The 7,827-nt window shown below is 47.0% G+C and overlaps 1 protein-coding gene across 5 annotated transcripts in view; it reads right to left on the bottom strand.

The window, feature by feature from the left end:
* Positions 1–7,827, bottom strand: part of LOC311008804 (uncharacterized protein) — a 248,110-nt gene that overhangs the window by 163,890 nt on the left and 76,393 nt on the right. The window lies entirely within an intron of this gene.

The following is a 7,827-nucleotide window of genomic DNA, read 5'->3' as shown; positions in this document are numbered from 1 at the left end:
TTACCTGAGAGTGTCCAGTCTGATGTCTGTCCATCTGTCCTCACCTGAGAGTGTCCAGTCTGATGTCTGTCCATCTGTCCTCACCTGAGAGTCCAGTCTGATGTCTGTCCATCTGTCCTCACCTGAGAGTGTCCAGTCTGATGTCTGTCCACCTGTCCTCACCTGAGAGAGTCCAGTCTCCAGTGTGGACCCTCCAGTCCAGCAGACAGCAGCTTGACTCCTGAGTCTCCTGGATGATTGTAGTCCAGGTCCAGCTGTCTCAGATAGGAGGGGTTGGAGTCCAGAGCTGAGGCCAGAGAAGAACAGCCGTCCTCTGTGATGAGACAACCTGACAGACTGAAGACACACACTACTGTCACTTCTGGGGACTTTACATAGACTTATGTCCATTTGTCCACTTTTTAAAATGAGAAGAAGTGATATTTGTCTTTTGTTGTGTTGATGTTGTTCTGGGTGGGATAAGCGTGGCTGAGTGATGGACAGAGACGGACAGAGGAGGACGTTAAAAGAAAGACAAGAGACGAGCTGAAATGATTGAGAGAGAAATTGAAGCGTTAGAACTCAACTCAACTTTATTTATATAGCACTTTAAAACAACCGTAGTTGAAAACAGAGTGCTGTACAGAGACATAACACAATGAAAACACTCAAATAAATAAAACAGACAGTAAAACAGGTGTTTCATTGTTTTTAAAAGCAATTAGAAACAATAAAACACTAAATCAAAGCAGGGCCATAAACACACTAAAACAGGAGTAAAGTCTCATGTGGAGTTGAAAGCCAGGGAGTAAAAATGGGTTTTAAGACTGGTTTTAAAAATGGACAGTGAGGAGGCTTGTCTAATGTGCAATGGTAGCTCGTTCCAGAGTTTTGGGGCAGCAGTGGAGAAAGCTCTGTCCCCTCTGAGCTTCCTTTTGGACCTCGGTACCTCCAGGAGCAGCAGGTCAGCTGACCTGAGGCACCGAGCAGGAGGGTAGGGTTGAAGGAGCTCAGAGAGGTAAGGGGGGGCGAGACCATTTAAAGACTTAAAAACAAATAAAAGAATCTTAAAATGGACTCTAAAATGCACAGGCAGCCAGTGGAGGGAGGCCAGGACTGGAGTTATGTGCTCCCTCTTACGCGCTCCAGTTAGGAGGCGAGCGGCTGCATTTTGCAGCAGCTGGAGACGTGCGAGGGAGGACTGGCTGGCTCCACAATAAAGTGCATTACAGTAATCCAGCCCAGATGTTATGAAGGCCTGGATTACTGTCTCAAAGTGCTTTTGTGCAACGAAAGGCTTCACCTTTGCCAGCTGCCTGATCTGAAAGAAGCTGGACTTCAATACTGAACTAATTTGCCGATCCAATTTAAAATCACTGTCCATTTTAAAACCCAAGCTTGTGACTGTTGGCTTTCCATAATCTGTCAAAGGGCCCAAGTCAATGGGCGAGGGTTCACGAGAGCTGCTGGGGCCAAACCATCACTTCTGTTTTATTTTGGTTCAAATTTAGTTTTAAAAACAGTTCAAGGCCATCCAGGCTTTGATGTCTTGGAGACATGACAGAAGGGGTGTGAGGGAGAAACCATTTGTTAGAAAGAGAAGAACAACAGTAGAAACAGTCTATGTGGTCTGTCTTCAGACCTGGTGTGCCAACAAAGATCTGGGCCCTCATTTATAAAACTGTGCGTAGGATCCTTACTAAAAGTGTACGTACGCCAAAAAGCCAAAGTTTGCGTGCGCCAAACAAAAATCTGATTTATAAAACTGTGCGCACGCAAGCTGTACATAATGTTTCCTTTATAAATCACAGGATCACCTACAAGTGTGCGTACCTGAGTCCCGCCCTGTACACGCCCACATTCTACTATGTTAATGAGCCGGCATGCAATCGTTTCCGTGTGGTGAATCACGGCGACAGGTCAGGAAAAAGCAAAGAAACGTAACTTTTCAGAAACGGAGAAAGAGACACTTGTTGGGGAGGTGGAGGCCCGGACAATAATTTAATTTAGTGGCCACAGCAGCGGGATCACGAATAAAAAGACGCAGTGCGAAGGCAACACATTGCTGCTGCAGTCAACGGCGTCAGCTGGACGGAGCGGACGGTGATCTGAAGGTAAATGACATCTTTCTGCTCCTAACATGGATTTAATGTATTGCTAGAGTATTTGAGGAAGTTTGATTTTGATGTGACTTTGACGGGGATTGTGTCCGAAAAGGAGGGAGAAACAGACGTGAGACCAGAGGGATAAGGGTGAACAGATTTTACACTTTTATTGTATATAAAACAAAACGTTAAATGGTTTCTGTCCTTCCAGAGTCTGCAGCGTGTGGCGTAGAGGAGGGTGATGTGAGGAGGGTGATGTGAGGAGGGTGACGGTGAGGAGGGTGAGGTGAGGAGGGTGACGTGAGGAGGGTGATGTGAGGAGGGTGACGTGAGGAGGGTGATGTGAGGAGGGTGACGGTGAGGAGGGTGATGTGAGGAGGGTGACGGTGAGGAGGGTGACGTGAGGAGGGTGATGTGAGGAGGGTGATGTGAGGAGGGTGATGTGAGGAGGGTGATGTGAGGAGGGTGACGGTGAGGAGGGTGACGGTGAGGAGGGTGTTGTGAGGAGGGTGATGTGAGGAGGGTGATGTGAGGAGGGTGACGGTGAGGAGGGTGACGGTGAGGAGGGTGACGTGAGGAGGGTGATGTGAGGAGGGTGACGGTGAGGAGGGTGACGGTGAGGAGGGTGATGTGAGGAGGGTGACGGTGAGGAGGGTGATGTGAGGAGGGTGATGTGAGGAGGGTGATGTGAGGAGGGTGACGGTGAGGAGGGTGACGTGAGGAGGGTGATGTGAGGAGGGTGACGGTGAGGAGGGTGATGTGAGGAGGGTGACGGTGAGGAGGGTGATGTGAGGAGGGTGACGTGAGGAGGGTGATGTGAGGAGGGTGACGGTGAGGAGGGTGACGGTGAGGAGGGTGATGTGAGGAGGGTGATGTGAGGAGGGTGACGGTGAGGAGGGAGATGTGAGGAGGGTGATGTGAGGAGGGTGATGTGAGGAGGGTGACGGTGAGGAGGGTGACGTGAGGAGGGTGATGTGAGGAGGGTGACGGTGAGGAGGGTGACGGTGAGGAGGGTGACGGTGAGGAGGGTGATGTGAGGAGGGTGATGTGAGGAGGGTGATGTGAGGAGGGTGATGTGAGGAGGAATGGCACATCAAGCGGTCGGTGCTCACTGATGCCGTCCTGCAACTTCAGCGAGACACAATCACCGCCATCAACAACGTTGCAGATGAGCTACGGCAAACGCGCACTGTGATTAATAAAAGAATAAGTTTACAATGAACATTGATTGTTGTCTTCCTTATATTACAAACGCATAACATCCTCACGGATTCTTGCGCCCTGTTGATACCCCTCCAGTCGGGCAGGGGGCCGTGGCTCATCATGCTGGGGTCTCTACCACCTTTGCCTCCTGAAGTTTGGTAAAGTTGCGCTCTCCACGCTCCACGACTGAGCGCGCACGAGCGTGCCACTCATTATAGCGCATTTCCTCTGCGCTCTGGTGGTTTAAAAACGAGGATAAGTGTAACAATTATACGATGGCTTAATGGCTGTATGTATGTGTGTTGATGATATATATAAATAAGGAGAATATTTAGTTATTCCTGCTGTGTTCTACAGGGATCTAATGGAAGGTATTTATACTGTATTACATGCATTTGGGCCGTCTCCTCCTCCTGCGGTGACAGCGCTGATTCAATATTTCAAAATGATTTTGATTTAAGATACAAGTCAGATTTTAAAAGAAGGTGTTAATATGAAAAAAACTATCACTCATTAAAAGCGTCAAAAACATTGCTGGAGTTCATCATGATAACGCAGATCTAACGTATGATATGGAGTGTAATTAAATGTGTGCGAGTCATCAAAAATATATAGTTCTTCTCACGTTTACTGCTGATTCCTTTCCAGTCTCCAGAATGTGCGTACCGGTACGCACGCCTCAGAGTTTGCTTACGGGTACGCACACTTTCCCGTCAAGTTTGGTTTTTATAGATCACAACATTTGCGTGGAAAGTGGCGTACGCACGTTTCCAGCCCCGTTTTGTGCGTACGCAAGCTTTATAAATGAGGGCCCAGGTATTGATTTTAAACCATCGAGCAAAGAAAAAAGGCTGGAATTCAATAACAAGGACTCTGATAATAACAGTAAAATACAAAACACAGCTTTGAAAATGTGCTTCTTAAGAGTCTCAGAACATATGAGGCATTCAGGTGTTCAACTGGAAGAAAAGAGTCTGTCTTGATTCAAAGCTCTGTTCTCACTGTCAGCGTTCCTCTTTGAGAGCAGCCGTGTGAACTTATCTATCGGCTCTAGATCTCACCCACCTGACTGACGTTTATCACCTCCACTCTCTGATCCATCTGTCAGCTGTCAGTGAGTCTCCTCAGTTGTCACCATGGAAACGTCACTCACAGAAACTCCAGTTTGCACAGATTTGATTAAGTTCAGAGTTAACGTTTCACCCCGTTGCATTACTGGGTAATTTAGTGTTTGTGAGTAGCAACCAGTGAGATGATTTAGCCTCCAACCATCTGAACCAGTGTAGTGATGCTAACGCTGCAGCAGTAAAATGGAAACGCTCCGTCATCATTTAATAATTCTCAATGATCTATCAGTTATGGGTCTGGGTCCAGATAGGACGGGGTCTGGGTCTGGATCTGGGCCAAGCTCCACCTCTTAGTGACCCTTGCTATAGAGCCTTTTACAGTCATTGTCATCATAAATGTGTGTGCACATGTTGGTGTTAAAATGGCGTTTTGTCTCCGCCGTGCAGACGAGTTAGAAGCTTTAAACTTTGAATTAAAACTGTCAGCAGCATCAAAATGTCTGCTTGGTTCATGTTCAGTTGTCAGAGTTGATATTCCAATCAGGCATCAACCTCTGGTTCAGAGAAGTGAAGTCAAGCCTGAAGGTCCTTAAAGCTGCATTCTCTCTGCTGGCCACTAGGGGGTGTTTCCATGAATAATATGTCTTCATTGCATCTGCATAGCTTTGAGTCTGCATGTGGGTCCTCCCTGCTGCTTCAGCCACCGTGACAAGAATATTAGTTCATTTCATATAAACTCAATAAACTCAACTGTATAGAAAGTGGTTCAAACTGGCTCCACCTTGACAGCAGAGACAGTCTGGTGTTGGAGTTCAGGCTCACATGTTCATGGAGTGACGTTCACAAACGTAGACTGACGTTTGCAACAGCATTTATAAACACCAGGTGGATTTATAAAACTATTAAAACATGGAACGGCAGGGAAAAGAGAAACAAGAGGTTTGGTTTTGTTCTTTTGCTGGCAAGTCGTTAGCAGCAGAAACAGTATTTCATCACCATGTTAACAGATTAGTAGCAAACGTGTCTTTTTAGGAATACGTGAATATAAATAACTGAATATTTGGTGCATGTAAACACATCATTGAAAGCTTCATAGGTAAACTTCTCAAAGTAGTTGAATCTGACCTGAGAGTTTCCAGTCGACAGTGTGGACTCTCCAGACCAGCAGACAGCAGCTTCACTCCTGAATCCTGCAGGTCGTTGGTACTCAGGTCCAGGTCTCTTAGACTGGAGGACTGGGAGCTGAGAACTGAGGACAGACCTTCACAGCTTCTCTCTGAGAGCTTACAGCCACTGAGTCTGAAGAGGAATCAGAAATTAGTGATGAAACAATTACAAACAACTGTTCATCCCCTCAGGTTCTAACTGACATTATTATCCTAATGAAGTTAAATGATGTTTAACATGTTTGTTCATCAGGTTATTGTTGCAGCTGGGTGGCGTATTAGGCTCCATGGTGAGGTTAACGTCACACTGTGCCATCTGTTTATTTCTGTCTGAGTCTTCTTTCAAGACTCTCACTGACTCCGTTTCACCAATCAAACGCAGCCAGGCAGTCACATGACGGCACACAAACTCTCCACGCCCGGTTATAGAACTCTTTTAACGTGTTTTAATTCTAAATCCTTGTCATTCAGAGACAAATGTGCATAAATATGCAAGTGTATGTGCAATCATTTATGGAGGAGTCACAATATACCGCCCACTTTTTGAAATCCCGGTGAAACAGACAGAGAGGAGAGACGCTGGATGAAGCGGTGAGCTGTGTTGTTTCTTTTCTTTCAGCTGAGGTAACAAACGCTTCATGTTAGAGAAAGCATTGGTTTTTATGTAACTGGGGGGGTTAGCTGCCCTTCCAACGTCTATGCCTCCTGGTAGTCTCTCAGATCACCAGGTGCGGGGCCACAATAATCAGAATTTACTCAGAAGTTACTCAGTACTCCAGTAGTTTTTTCACTAAATACTTTCTTACCTTTACTCTTCAGTAACTGTTTGGAACTACTTTTTACTTTGTTACCTTTTGCAGTTTGGAAAACCAATCAAATGGTTCAGAATGCAGATAGAACCTTGTAATTCCAAGATGGTTTGTTGTTTTCTGAATATAAAAACTATATTTACAGAGCTTTGCTGGAGGCTTGGACCACCGGCAGCAGCCTCAGAAGAGCCTCCTCTGAAGCAGAGTATTCCTTCAGGTCAAACACGTCCAGACGTTTATCTGACGACAGTAAGATGAAGACCAGAGCTGACCACTGACCAGGAGACAGTTTATTGGAGGAGAGACGTCCTGAAGTCAGATACTGTTGGATCTCCTTCACCAGAGAACGATCATTCAGTTCATTCAGACAGTGGAACAGATTGATGCTTCTCTCTGGAGACAGATCCTCATCAACCTTCTTTTTGATGTACTGGACTGTTTTCTGATTGGTCTGTGAGCTACTTCCTGTCTGTGTCAGCAGACCTCGTAGGTGTTTCTGATTGGTCTCTAGTGACAGACCCAGAAGGAAGCGGAGGAACAGGTCCAGGTGTCCGTTTGGACTCTGTAAGGCCTTGTCCACAGCTCTCTGGTGCAGATGTTTTAGTTTAGGTTTGTCTCTGGAGACTTTAGACCACCAGGAGGTTGTTGGTTCTTCTGCCATCAGATTGACACCAGACTTGATGAAGGTCAGATGGACATGAAGAGCAGCCAGAAACTCCTGAACACTCAGATGGACGAAGCAGAACACCTGGTCCTGGTACAGTCCTCTCTCCTCTCTGAAGACCTGTGTGAACACTCCTGAGTACACTGAGGCTGCTTTGATATCGATGCCACACTCTTTCAGGTCTGGTTCATAGAAGATCAGGTTTCCTTTCTGCAGCTGCTCAAAAGCCAGTTTTCCCAGAGACTCAATCATCTTCCCGGTCTCTGGACTCCAGTGTGGATCCGTCTCAGCTCCTCCATCATACTTGACGTTCTTCAGTTTGGACTGAACCACCAGGAAGTGGATGTACATGTCGGTCAGGGTCTTGGGCAGCTCCCCTCCCTCCCTGGTCTTCAACACGTCCTCCAGAACTGTAGCAGTGATCCAGCAGAAGACCGGGATGTGGCACATGATGTGGAGGCTCCGTGAGGTCTTGATGTGGGCCATGATCCTGTTGGCCTGCTCCTCATCTCTGAACCTCTTCCTGAAGTAGTCCTCCTTCTGTGGGTCAGTGAACCCTCTGACCTCTGTCACCATGTCAACACACCCAGGAGGGATCTGATTGGCTGCTGCAGGTCTTGTGGTGATCCAGAGGCGAGCGGAGGGAAGCAGTTCACCCCTGATGAGGTTTGTCAGCAGCACTTGGACTGAGGTGGACTCTGTAACATCAGTCAGGATCTCGTTGTTGTGGAAGTCCAGAGGAAGTCGACACTCGTCCAGACCGTCAAAGATGAACACAACCTGGAACCCTTCAGACCTGCAGATTCCTGCTTCTTTGGTTCCAGGGAAGAAGTG

Source organism: Eutrigla gurnardus (genome assembly GCF_963514095.1).
Source record: "Eutrigla gurnardus genome assembly, chromosome: 23".
NCBI classification, from domain to species: Eukaryota; Metazoa; Chordata; class Actinopteri; order Perciformes; family Triglidae; genus Eutrigla; species Eutrigla gurnardus.
Note: the sequence above shows the minus strand (reverse complement) of the source record. Positions and strands in the feature narration are given on the sequence as shown.